This window comes from Callithrix jacchus, chromosome 10, assembly GCF_049354715.1.
Source record: "Callithrix jacchus isolate 240 chromosome 10, calJac240_pri, whole genome shotgun sequence".
NCBI classification, from domain to species: domain Eukaryota; kingdom Metazoa; phylum Chordata; class Mammalia; order Primates; family Cebidae; genus Callithrix; species Callithrix jacchus.
In genome coordinates, this window is record NC_133511.1 from 36200982 (window position 1) to 36214832 (window position 13851).

A 13851-nucleotide genomic window follows, 5' to 3' on the forward strand; every position below is an offset into this window, starting at 1 on the left:
ATGGGAGTAAACACTGTATTGAGAAATATCTGATTCTAAAAGCAAAATGGAGCAACCTAACAGAACGGCCTTCAATGTGTGTGATCAACTTACAGAGTTAAACTGATGTGTGTGTGCAGTAGTTTGTAAACTCTTTCTCTGAAGACGCAGAAAACGCATTTTTCCAGACAAATCCAAGCATTTCAGAAATAGCTGTAATCTCCGTCTAAAACTCAAAACGAACGTATGTTTCAGACTGCTCTGCTGTGTGTTCGCTTACCTACGGGAGTTGAATGTGCCTTGAGATTCACAGAGTGAGAAGCGCTTTTCTTCTAGGAGCTGCGTTTTGATATTCCAGAGTGAATGGGAGTAAACCCTGTATTGAGAAATATCTGCTTCTAAAACCAAAACGGAGCAACCTATCAGAACGGCTTTCAATGTGTGCGTTCACCATTCAGAGTTAAACTGACGTGTGTTTGCAGGAGTTTGTAAACCCTTTCTGTGAAGAAGCAAAAAACACATTTTTCCAGCCAAATCCTAGCATTTCAGAAATAGCTGTAAATCTCCGTCTAAAACTCAAAACGAACGTATCCTTCAGACTGCTCTGCTGTCTGTTCGCTTTCCGATGGGAGTTGAATCTGCCTTGAGATTCAGAGGGTGAGAAGCGGGTTTCTTCCAGGAGCTGCGTTTTGATATTCCCGAGTGAATGGGAGTAAACGCTCTATTGAGAAATATCTGCTTCTAAAACCAAAACGGAGCAACCTAACAGAACGGCCTTCAATCTGTGCGTTCAACTTACAGAGGTAAACTGATGTGTGTGTGCAGGAGTTTTTAAACCCTTTATGTGACGCAGCAGAAAACACATTTTTCCAGGGAAACGCAAGCACTTCAGAAATAGCTGTAAATCTCCGTCTAAAACTCGAAACGAACGAGTTTTTCAGACTGCTCTGCTGTGTGTTCGCTTACCTACGGGAGTTGAATCTGCCTTGAGATTCAGAGGGTGAGAAGCGCGTTTCTTCTAGGAGCTGCGTTTTGATATTCCAGAGTGAATGGGAGTAAACGCTGTATTGAGAAATATCTGCTTCTAAAACCAAAATGGAGCAACCTAAAAGAACGGCCTTCAATGTGTGCGTTCAACTTACAGATGTAAACTGATGTGTGTTTGCAGGAGTTTGTAAACCCTTTCTGTGAAGAAGCAGAAAACGCATTTTTCCAGCGAAATCCAAGCATTTCAGAAATAGATGTACCTCTCCGTCTAAAACTCAAATCGAACGTATCCTTCAGAATGCTCTGCTGTGTATTGGCTTACCTACGGGAGTTGAATCTGCCTTAAGATTCAGAGGGTGAGAAGCGTGTTTCTTCTAGGAGCTGCGTTTTGATATTCCAGAGTGAATGGGACTAAATGCTGTATTGAGAAATATCTGCTTCTATAACCAAAACGAAAAAACCTAACAGAACGTCCTTCAATGTGTGCGTTCAACTTACAGAGATAAACTGATGTGTTTTTGCAGGAGTTTGTAAACCCTCTCTGTGAAGAAGCAGAAAACGCATTTTTCCAGCCAAATCTAAACATTTCAGAAATAGCTGTAAATCTCCGTCTAAAACTCAAAACGAACGTATCCTTCAGACTGCTCTGCTGTGTGTTGGCTTACCTATGGGAGTTGAATCTGCCTTGAGATTCAGAGAGTGAGAAGCGCGTTTCTTCTAGAAGCTGCGTTTTGATATTCCAGAGTAAATGTGAGTAAAGGCTGTATTGAGAAATATCTGCTTCTAAAACCAAAATGGAGCAACCTAAAAGAACGGCCTTCAATGTGTGCGTTCAATTTACAGAGGTAAACTGATGTGTGTTTGCAGAAATTTGTAAACCCTTTCTGTGAAGAAGCCGAAAAAGGCATTTTTCCAGCCAAATCCAAGCATTTCAGAAATAGCTGTAAATCTCCGTCTTAAACTCAAAACGACCGTATCCTTCAGACTGCTCTGCTGTGTGTTGGCTTACCTACTGGAGTTGAATCTGCATTGAGATTCAGAGAGTGCGAAGCGGGTTTCTTCTAGGAGCTGCGTTTTGATATTCCAGCGTGAATGGGTGTAAACGCTTTATTGAGAAATATCTGCTTCTATAACCAAAACGGAGCAACCGATCAGAACGGCCTTCAATGTGTGCGTTCAACTTACAGAGTTAAACTGATGTGTGTTTGCAGGAGTTTGTAAACCCTGTCTGTGAAGAAACAGTAAACACATTTTTCCAGCCAAATCCAAGCATTTCAGAAATAGCTGTAAATCTCCGTCTCAAATTCAAAACGAACGTGTCCTTCAGACTGTTCTGCTGTGTGTTCACTTACCTACGAAAGTTGAACCTTCCTTGAGATTCAGAGGGTGAGAAGCGCGTTTCTTCTAGGAGCTGCGTTTTGATATTCCAGAGTGAATGGGAGTAAACGCTTTATTGAGAAATATCTGCTTCTAAAACCAAAACAGAGCAACCTAACAGAACGGCCTTCAATGTGTGCGTTCAACTTACAGAGTTAAACTCATGTGTGTTTGCCGGAGTTTGTAAACCCTTTCTTTGAAGAAGCAGTAAAGGCATTTTTCAAGCCAAATCCAAGCATTTCAGAAATTGCTTTAAATCTCCGTCTAAAATTCAAAACGAACGTATCCTTCAGATTGCTCTGCTGTCTGTTCGCTTACCTACGAAACTTGAATCTGCCTTGAGATTCAGAGGGTGAGAAGCGAGTTTCTTCTAGGAGCTGAATTTTGATATTACAGAGTGAATTTGAATAAACGCTGTATTGAGAGATATCTGCTTCTGAAACCAAAACGGAGCAACCTAACAGAACGGCCTTCAATGCGTGCGTTCAACTTACAGAGTTAAACTGACGTGTGTTAGCAGGAGTTTGTAAACCCATTCTGTGAAGAAGCAGAAAACGCATTTTTCTAGCCAAGTCCAATCATTTCAGAAATAGCTGTAAATCTCCGTCTAAACCTCAAAACGAACGTATCCTTCAGACTGCTCTGCTGTGTGTTCGCTTACCTACGGGAGTTGAATCTCCCTTGAGATTAGGAGGGTGAGAAGCGCCTTTCTTCTAGAAGCTGCGTTTAGATATTTCCGAGTGCATGGGAGTGAACGCTGTATTGAGAAATATCTGCTTCTAAAACCAAAACGGAGCAACCTAACAGAACGGCCTTCAATGTGTTAGTTCAACTTACAGAGGTAAACTGATGTGTGTTTGCAGGAGTTTGTAAACCCTTTCTGTGATGAAGCAGAAAACGCGTTTTTCCTACCAAATCCAAGCATTTCAGAAATAGCTGTAAATCTCCGTCTAAAACTCAAAACGAACGTATCCTTCAGAACTGCTATGCTGTGTGTTTGATTAACTACGGAAGGTGAATCTGCCTTGAGATTCAGAGAGTGAGAAGCGCGTTTCTTCTAAGAACTGCGTTTTGATATTCCAGAGTGAATGGGAGTAAACGCTGTATTGAGAAATATCTGCTTCAAAAACCAAAACGGAGCAACCTAACAGAACGGCCTTCAATGTGTGCGTTCAACTTACAAAGTTAAACTGATGTGTGTGTGCAGGAGTTTGTAAACCCTTTCTGTGATGAAGCAGAAAACTCATTTTTCCAGCCAAATCCAAGCATTTCAGAAATAGCTGTAAATCTCCATCTAAACTCAAGACGAACGTATCCTTCAGACTGCTCTACTGTGTGTTGGCTTACCTACGGGAGTTGAATCTGCCTTGAGATTCAGAGAGTGAGAAGCCCGTTTCTTCTTGGAGCTGCGTTTTGATATTTTAGAGTGAATGGAAGTAAACTCTTTATTGAGAAATATCTGATTCTAAAACCAAAACGGAGCAACCTAACAGGACGGCCTTCAATGTGTGCGTTCAACTTACAGAGTTAAACTGATGTGTGTTTGCAGGAGTTTGTAAACCCTTTCTGTGAAGAAGGAGAAAACGCATTTTTCCAACCAAATCCAAGCATTTCAGAAATAGCTGTAAATCTCCGTCTAAAACTCAAAACGAACGTATCCATCAGACTGTTCTGCTGTATGTTCGCTTACCTACGAGAGTTGAATCTGCCTTGAGATTCAGAGGGTGAGTAGCGCGTTTATTCTAAGAGCTGCGTTTTGATATTCCAGAGTGAATGGGAGTAAAAGCTGTATTGAGAAATATCTGCTTCTAAAACGAAAACGGAGCAACCTAAGGGAACGGCCTTCAATGTGTGCGTTCAACTTACAGAGTTAAACTGATGTGTGTTTGCAGGAGTTTGTAAACGCTTTCTGCGAAGAAGCAGAAAACACATATTTCCAGCAAAATCCAAACATTTCAGAAATAGCTGTAAATCTCCGTCTAAAACTCAAAACGAACGTATACTTCAGACTGCTCTGCTGTGTGTTCGCTTACCTATGGGAATTGAATCTGTTTTGAGATTCAGAGGGTGAGAAGCGCATTTCTTCTAGGAGCTGCGCTTTGATATTCCCGAGTGAATGGGAGTAAACTCTGTATTGAGAAATATCTGCTTCTAAAACCAAAACGGAGCAACCTAACAGAACGGCCTTCAATGTGTGCGTTCAACTTACAGAGTTAAACTCATGTGTGTTTGCCGGAGTTTGTAAACCCTTTCTTTGAAGAAGCAGTAAACGCATATTTCCAGCCAAATCCGAGCATTTCAGAAATCGCTTTAAATCTCTGTCTAAAACTCAAAACGAACGTATCCTTCAGACTGCTCTGGTGTGTGTTCCCTTACCTAAGGGAGTTGAATCTGCCCTGTGATTCAGAGAGTGAGAAGCGCGTTTCTTCTAGGATCTGCGTTTTGATATTTTAGAGTGAATGGGAGTAAACGCTGTATTGAGAAATATCTGCTTCTAAAACCAAAACGGAGCAACCTAACAGGACGGCCTTCAATTTGTGCGTTCAACTTACAGAGTTAAACTGATGTGTGTTTGGAGGAGTTTGTAAACCCTTAATGCGAAAAAGCAGAAAACGCATTTTTCCAGCAAAATCCAAACATTTCAGAAATAGCTGTAAATCTCCGTCTAAAACTCAAAACGAACGTATCCTTCAGACTGCTCTGCTGTGTGTTCGCTTACCTACGGGAATTGAATCTGTTTTGAGATTCAGAGGGTGAGAAGCGCGTTTCTTCTAGGAGCTGCGTTTTGATATTCCCGAGTAAATGGGAGTAATCGCTGTATTGAGAAATATCTGCTTCTAAAACCAAAACGGAGCAAGCTGACAGAACGGCCTTCAATGTGTGCGTTTAACTTACAGAGTTAAACTGATGTGTGTTTGCAGGAGTTTTTAAACCCTTTCTGTGAAGAAGCAGAAAACGCATTTTTCCAGCCAAATCCAAGCATTTCAGAAATAGCTGTAAATCTCCGTCTAAAACTCAAAACGAACGTATATTTCAGACTGCTCTGCTCTGTGTTCGCTTACCTAGAAAAGTTGAATCTGCCTTGAGATTCAGAGGGTGAGAAGCGCGTTTCTTCTAGGAGCTGCGTTTGGATATTACCGAATAAATGGGAGTAAACGCTGTATTGAGAAAAATCTGCTTCTAAAACCAAAACGGAGCAACCTAACAGAACGGCCGTCAATGTGTGCGTTCAACTTACAGAGTTAAACTGATTTGTGTTTGCGGGAGTTTGTAATCCCTTTCTGTGAAGAAGCAGAAAACGCATTTTTCCAGACAAATCCAAGCATTTCACAAATAACTCTAAATCTCCGTCTAAATCTCAGAACGAATGTATCCTTCAGACTGCTCTGCTGTGTGTTCACTTACCTACGGGAGTTGAATCTGCCTTGAGATTCAAAGGGTGAGAAGCCCGTTTCTTCTAAGAGCTGCGTTTTGATATTCCCGAGTGAATGTGAGTAAACGCTGTATTGAGAAATATCTGCTTCTAAAACCAAAACGGAGCAACCTAACAGAACGTCCTTCGAAGTGTTCGTTCAACTTAGAGAGTTAAAGTGATGTGTGTTTGCAGGAGTTTGTAAACCCTTTCTGTGACCAAGCAGAAAACACATTTTTCCAGCGAAATCCATGCATTTCAGAAATAGATTTAAATCTCCGTCTAAAACTCAAAACGAACGTATCCTTCAGACTGCTCTGCTGTGTGTTCGGTTCCGTACGGGAGTTGAATTTGCCTTGAGATTCAGAGGGTGAGAAGCGGGTTTCTTCTAGGAGCTGCCTTTTGATATTTCCGAGTGAAAGGGAATAAACGCTGTATTGAGAAATATCTGCTTCTAAAACCAAAACGGAGCAACCTAACAGAACGGCCTTCAATGTGTGCGTTCAATTAGAGTTAAACTGATGTGTGTTTGCAGGAGATTGTAAACCCTTTCTGTGAAGAAACAGAAAACGCATTCTTCCAGCCAAATACAAGCATTCCTGAAACATCTGTAAATCTCCGTTTAAAACTCAAAACGAACTTATCCTTCAGACTGCTCTGCTGTGCTGGCTTACCTATGGGAGTTGAATCTGCCTTGAGATTCAGAGGGTGAGAAGCGCGTTTCTTCTAGGAGCTGCGTTTTGATATTCCCTAGTGAATGGGAGTAAACGCTGTATTGAGAAATATCTGCTTCTAAAACCAAAACGGAGCAACCTACCATAACGGCCTTCAACGTGTGCGTTCAACTTACAGAGATAAACTGATGTGTGTTTGCAGGAATTTGTAAACCCTTTCTGTGAAGAAGCAGAAAACGCATTTTTCCAGCCAAATTTAAGCATTTCAGAAATAGCTGTAAATCTCCGTTTAAACTCCAAAAGCACGTATCCTTCAGACTGCTCTGCTATGTGTTCGCTTACCTACGAAAGTTGAATCTCCCTTGAGATTCAGAGGGTGAGAAGCGCGTTGCTTCTAGGAGCTGCGTTTTGATATTCTCGAGTGAATGGGAGTAAACACTGTATTGAGAAATATCTGATTCTAAAAGCAAAATGGAGCAACCTAACAGAACGGCCTTCAATGTGTGTGATCAACTTACAGAGTTAAATTGATGTGTGTGTGCAGTAGTTTGTAAACTCTTTCTCTGAAGACGCAGAAAACGAATTTTTCCAGACAAATCCAAGCATTTCAGAAATAGCTGTAATCTCCGTCTAAAACTCAAAACGAACGTATGTTTCAGACTGCTCTGCTGTGTGTTCGCTTACCTACGGGAGTTGAATGTGCCTTGAGATTCACAGAGTGAGAAGCGCTTTTCTTCTAGGAGCTGCGTTTTGATATTCCAGAGTGAATGGGAGTAAACCCTGTATTGAGAAATATCTGCTTCTAAAACCAAAACGGAGCAACCTATCAAAACGGCTTTCAATGTGTGCGTTCAACTTACAGAGTTAAACTGATGTGTGTTTGCAGGAGTTTGTAAACCCTGTCTGTGAAGAAACAGTAAACACATTTTTCCAGCCAAATCCAAGCATTTCAGAAATAGCTGTAAATCTCCGTCTCAAATTCAAAACGAACGTGTCTTTCAGACTGTTCTGCTGTGTGTTCACTTACCTACGAAAGTTGAACCTTCCTTGAGATTCAGAGGGTGAGAAGCGCGTTTCTTCTAGGAGCTGCGTTTTGATATTCCAGAGTGAATGGGAGTAAACGCTTTATTGAGAAATATCTGCTTCTAAAACCAAAACAAACGAACCTAATAGAACGGCCTTCAATGTGTGCGTTCAACTTACAGAGTTAAACTGATGTGTGTTTGCAGGAGTTTGTGAACCCTTTCTGTGAAGAAGCAGAAAACGCATTTTTCCAGCAAAATCCAAGCATTTCACAAATAGATTTAAATCTCCGTCTAAAACTCAAAACGAACGTATCCTTCAGACTGCTCTGCTGTGTGTTCGCTTACCTACGGGAGTTGAATCTGCCTTGAGATTCAGACAGTGAGAAGCGCGTTTCTTCTAGGAGCTGCGTTTTGATATTCCAGAGAAAATGGGATTAAACGCTTTATTGAGAAATATCTGCTTCTAAAACCAAAACGAAGCAACCTAACAGAACGGCCTTAAAAGTGTGCGTTCAACTTACAGAGTTAAACTGACGTGTGTTTGCAGGAGTTTGTAAACCCTTTCTGTGAAGAAGCAGAAAACGCATTTTTCCAGCCAAATCCAAGCATTTCAGAAATAGCTGTAAATCTCCGTCTAAAACTCAAAACGAACTTATCCTTCTGACTGCTCTGCTGTGTGTTCAGTTAAAAATGGGAGTTGAATCTGCCTTGAGATTCAAAGGGTGAGAAGTGCGTTTCTTCTAGGAGCTGCGTTTTGGTATTCCAGAGTGAATGGGAGTAAACGCTTTATTGAGAAATATCTGCTTCTAAAACAAAAACGGAGGAACCTAACAGAACGGCCTTAAATGTGTGCGTTCAACTGACAGAGTTAAACTGATGTGTGTTTGCAGGAGTTTGTAAACCCTTTCTATGAAGAAGCAGAAAACGCATTCTTCCAGCCAAATCCAAGCATTTCAGAAATAGCAGTAAATCTCCGTTAAAAAGTCAAAACGAACTTATCATTCAGACTGCTCTGTTGTGTGTTCGCTTACCTACGGGAGTTGAATCTGCCTTGAGATTCAGAGGGTGAGAAGCGCGTTTCTTCCAGGAGCTGCGTTTTGATATTCCAGAGTGAATGGGAGTAAAGGCTGTATTGAGAAATATCTGCTTCTAAAACCAAAACGGAGCAACCTAAGAGAACGGATTTCAATGTGTGCGTTCAACTTATAGAGTTAAATTGATGTGTGTTTGCAGGAGTTTCTAAACATTTTCTGTGAAGAAGCAGAAAACGCATTTTTGCAGCCAAATCCAAGCATTTCAGAAACAGTTGTAAAAAACCGTCTAAAACTCAAAACGAACGTATTCTTCAGACTGCTCTGCTGTGTGTTCGCTTACCTATGGGAGTTGAATCTGCCTTGAAATTCAGAGAGTGAGAAGCGCGATTCTTCTAGGAGCTGCGTTTTGATAATCCCGAGTGAATGTGAGTAAACCCTTTATTGAGAAATATCTGCTTCTAAAACCAAAACGGAGCAACCTACCAGAACAACCTTCAATGTGTGAGTTCAACCTACAAAGTTAAACTGATATGTGTTTGCAGGAGTTTGCAAACCCTTTCTGTGAAGAAGAAGAAAACGCATTTTTCCAGCCAAATCCAAGCATTTCAGAAATAGCTGTTAATCTCCGTCTAAAACTCAAAACCAACGTATCCTTCAGACTGCTGTGCTGTGTGTTCGCTTACCTGCGGGAGTTGAATCTGCCTTGGATTCAGAGGGTGAGAAGTGCGTTTCTTCTAGGAGCTGCGTTTTGATATTCCAGAGTGAATGGGAGCAAACGCTGTATTGAGAAATATCTGCTTCTAAAACCAAAACGGAGCGACCTAACAGAACGGCCTTCAATGTGTGCGTTCAACTTACAGAGCTAAACTGATGTGTGTTTGCAGGAGTTTGTAAACCCTTTCTGTGAAGAATCAGAAAACAGATTTTTCCAGCCAAATCCAAGCATTTAAGAAATAGCTGTAAATCTCCGTCTAAAACTAAAAACGAACGTATCCTTCAGACTGTTCTGCTGTGTGTTCGTTTACCTACGGGAGTTGAATCTGCCTTGAGATTCAGAGCGTGAGAAGCGCGTTTCTTCTATGAGCTGCGTTTGGTAATCCCGAGTGAATGTGAGTAAACCCTTTATTGAGAATTATCTGCTTCTAAAACGAAAACAGAGCGACGTAACAGAACGGCCTTCAATGTGTGCGTTCAACTTACAGAGGTAAACTGATGTGTGTTTGCAGGAGTTTGTAAACCCTTTCTGTGAAGAAGCAGAAAACCCATTTTTCCAGCCAAATCCAAGCATTTCAGAAATAGCTGTATATCTCCGTCTAAAACTCAAAACGAACGTATCCTTCAGACTGCTCTGCTGTGTGTTCGCTTACCTACGGGAGTTCAATCTGCCATGAGATTCAGAGGGTGAGAACCGCGTTTTTTCTAGGAGCTGCGTTTTGATATTCCAGAGTGAATGGGAGTAAACGCTGTATTGATAAATATCTGCTTCTGAAACCAAAACGGAGCAACCTACCAGAACGGCCTTCAATGTATGCGTTCCACTTACAGGGATAAACTGATGTGTGTTTGCAGGAGTTTGTAAACCCTTTCTGTGTAGAATCAGAAAACGCATTTTTCCAGCCAAATCCAAGCATTTCAGAAATAGATGTAAATCTCCGTCTAAAACCCAAAACGAACGTATCCTTCAGACTGCTCTGCTGTGTGTTCGCTTACCTACGGGAGTTGAATCTGCATTGAGATTCAGAGGGTGAGAAGCGCGGTTCTTCTAGGAGCTGCGTTTTGATATTGTCGAGTGAATGGGAGTAAACGCTGTATTGAGAAATATCTGCTTCTAAAACCAAAACGGAGCGACCTAACAGAACGGCCTTCAATGTGTGCGTTACACTTACAGAGTTAAACTGATGTGTGTTTGCAGGAGTTTGTAAGCTTTTTCTGTGAAGAAGCAGAAAACGCATTTTTCACCCCAAATCCAAGCATTTCAGAAATAGCTGTAAATCTCCGTTTAAAACTCAAAACGAACGTATCCTTCAGACTGCTCTGCTGTGTGTTCGCTTACCTACGGGAGTTAAATCTGCATTGAGATTCAGAGGGTGAGAAGCGCGGTTCTTCTAGGAGCTGCGTTTTGATATTCCCGAGTGAATGGGAGTAAACGCTGTATTGAGAAATATCTGCTTCTAAAACCAAAACGTAGCGACTTAACAGAACGGCCTTCAATGTGTGCGTTCAACTTAGAGTTAAACTGATGTGTGTTTGCAGGAGTTTGTAAACCCTATCTGTGAAGAAGCAGAAAACGCATTTTTCCAGCCAAATGCAAACATATCAGAAATAGCTGTAAATCTCCGTCTAAAACTCAAAACGAACGTATCCTTCAGACTGCTCTGCTGTATGTTCGCTTACCTAAGGGATTTGAATCTGCCTTGAGATTAAGAGAGGGAGACGCTCGTTTCTTCTAGGAGCTGCGTTTTGATATTCCAGAGTCAATGGGAGTAAACACTTTTTTGAGCAATATCTGCTTCTAAAACCAAAACGGAGTAACCTAACAGAATGGCCTTCAATGTGTGCGTTCAACTTACAGAGTTAAACTGATATGTGTTTGCAGGAGTTTGTAAACCCTTTCTGTGAAAAAGTAGAAAACGCATTTTTCCAGCCAAATCCAAGCATTTCAGAAATAGCTGTAAATCTCCGTCTAAAACTCAAAAGGAACGTATCTTTCACGCTGTTCTACCGTGTGTGCGCTTACCTTCGGGAGGTGAATCTGCCTTGAGATTCAGAGAGTGAGAAGCGCGGTTCTTCTAGGAGCTGCGTTTTGATATTCCAGAGTGAATGGGAGTAAACGCTGTATTGAGAAATATCTGCTTCTAAAACCAAAACGGAGCAACCTAACAGAACGGCCTCCAATTTGTGCGTTCAACTTACAGAGTTAAACTGATGTGTGTGTGCAGGAGTTTGTAAACCCTTTCTGTGAGGAAGCAGAAAACACATTTTTCCAGCGAAATCCAGCATTTCAGAAATAGCTGTAAATCTCCGTCAAAAACTCAAAACGAACGTATCCTTCAGACTGGTCTGCTGTTTGTTCACTTACCTACGGGAGTTGAATCTGCCTTGAGATTCAGAGGGTGAGAAGCGTGTTTCTTCTAGGAGCCGCGTTTTGATATTCCAGAGTGAATGGGAGTAAACGCTGTATTGAGAAATATCTGCTTATAAAACAAAAACGGAGCAACCTAACAGAACGGCCTTCAATGTGTGCGTTCAACTTACAAAGTTAAACCGATGTGTGTTTGCAGGCGTTTGTAAACCCTTTCTGTCAATAAGCAGAAAACGCATTTTTCCAGCCAAATCCAAGCATTTCAGAAATAGCTGTAAATCTCCGTCTAAAACTCAAAACGAACATATCCTTCAGACTGCTCTGCTGTGTGTTCCCTTACCTACGGGATTTGAATCTGCCTTGAGATTCAGAGGGTGAGAAGCGCGTTTCTTCTAGAAGCTGCGTTTTGATATTCCAGAGTGAATGGGAGTAAACGCTGTATTGAGAAATATCTGCTTCTAAAACCAAAACGGAGCAACCTAACAGAACGGCCTTCAATGTGTGCTTTCACCTTACAGAGTTAAACTGATGTGTGTTTGCAGGAGTTTGTAAACCCTTTCTGTGAAGAAGCAAAAAACGCATTTTTCCAGCCAAATCCAAGCATTTCAGAAATAGCTGTAAATCTCCGTCTAAAACTAAAAACGAACGTATCCTTCAAACTACTCTGCTGTGTGTTCGCTTACCTACGGGAGTTGAATCTGCCTTGCGATTCAGAAAGTAAGAAGCGCGTTTCTTCTAGGAGCTGCGTTTTGATATTCCAGAGTGAATGGGAGTAAACGCTGTATTGAGAAATATCTGCTTCTAAAACCAAAACGGAGCAACCTAACAGAACGGCCTTCAATCTGTGCGTTCAACTTACAGAGGTAAACTGATGTGTGTGTGCAGGAGTTTTTAAACCCTTTATGTGACGCAGCAGAAAACACATTTTTCCAGGGAAACGCAAGCACTTCAGAAATAGCTGTAAATCTCCGTCTAAAACTCGAAACGAACGAGTTTTTCAGACTGCTCTGCTGTGTGTTCGCTTACCTACGGGAGTTGAATCTGCCTTGAGATTCAGAGGGTGAGAAGCGCGTTTCTTCTAGGAGCTGCGTTTTGATATTCCAGAGTGAATGGGAGTAAACGCTGTATTGAGAAATATCTGCTTCTAAAACAAAAACGGAGCAACCTAACAGAACGGCCTTCAATGTGTGCGTTCAACTAACAGATGTAAACTGATGTGTGTTTGCAGGAGTTTGTAAACCCTTTCTGTGAAGAAGCAGAAAACGCATTTTTCCAGCGAAATCCAAGCATTTCAGAAATAGATGTACCTCTCCGTCTAAAACTCAAATCGAACGTATCCTTCAGAATGCTCTGCTGTGTATTGGCTTACCTACGGGAGTTGAATCTGCCTTAAGATTCAGAGGGTGAGAAGCGTGTTTCTTCTAGGAGCTGCGTTTTGATATTCCAGAGTGAATGGGACTAAATGCTGTATTGAGAAATATCTGCTTCTATAACCAAAACGAAAAAACCTAACAGAACGTCCTTCAATGTGTGCGTTCAACTTACAGAGATAAACTGATGTGTTTTTGCAGGAGTTTGTAAACCCTCTCTGTGAAGAAGCAGAAAACGCATTTTTCCAGCCAAATCTAAACATTTCAGAAATAGCTGTAAATCTCCGTCTAAAACTCAAAACGAACGTATCCTTCAGACTGCTCTGCTGTGTGTTGGCTTACCTATGGGAGTTGAATCTGCCTTGAGATTCAGAGAGTGAGAAGCGCGTTTCTTCTAGAAGCTGCGTTTTGATATTCCAGAGTAAATGTGAGTAAAGGCTGTATTGAGAAATATCTGCTTCTAAAACCAAAATGGAGCAACCTAAAAGAACGGCCTTCAATGTGTGCGTTCAATTTACAGAGTTAAACTGATGTGTGTTTGCAGAAATTTGTAAACCCTTTCTGTGAAGAAGCCGAAAAAGGCATTTTTCCAGCCAAATCCAAGCATTTCAGAAATAGCTGTAAATCTCCGTCTTAAACTCAAAACGACCGTATCCTTCAGACTGCTCTGCTGTGTGTTGGCTTACCTACTGGAGTTGAATCTGCATTGAGATTCAGAGAGTGCGAAGCGGGTTTCTTCTAGGAGCTGCGTTTTGATATTCCAGCGTGAATGGGTGTAAACGCTTTATTGAGAAATATCTGCTTCTATAACCAAAACGGAGCAACCGATCAGAACGGCCTTCAATGTGTGCGTTCAACTTACAGAGTTAAACTGATGTGTGTTTGCAGGAGTTTGTAAACCCTGTCTGTGA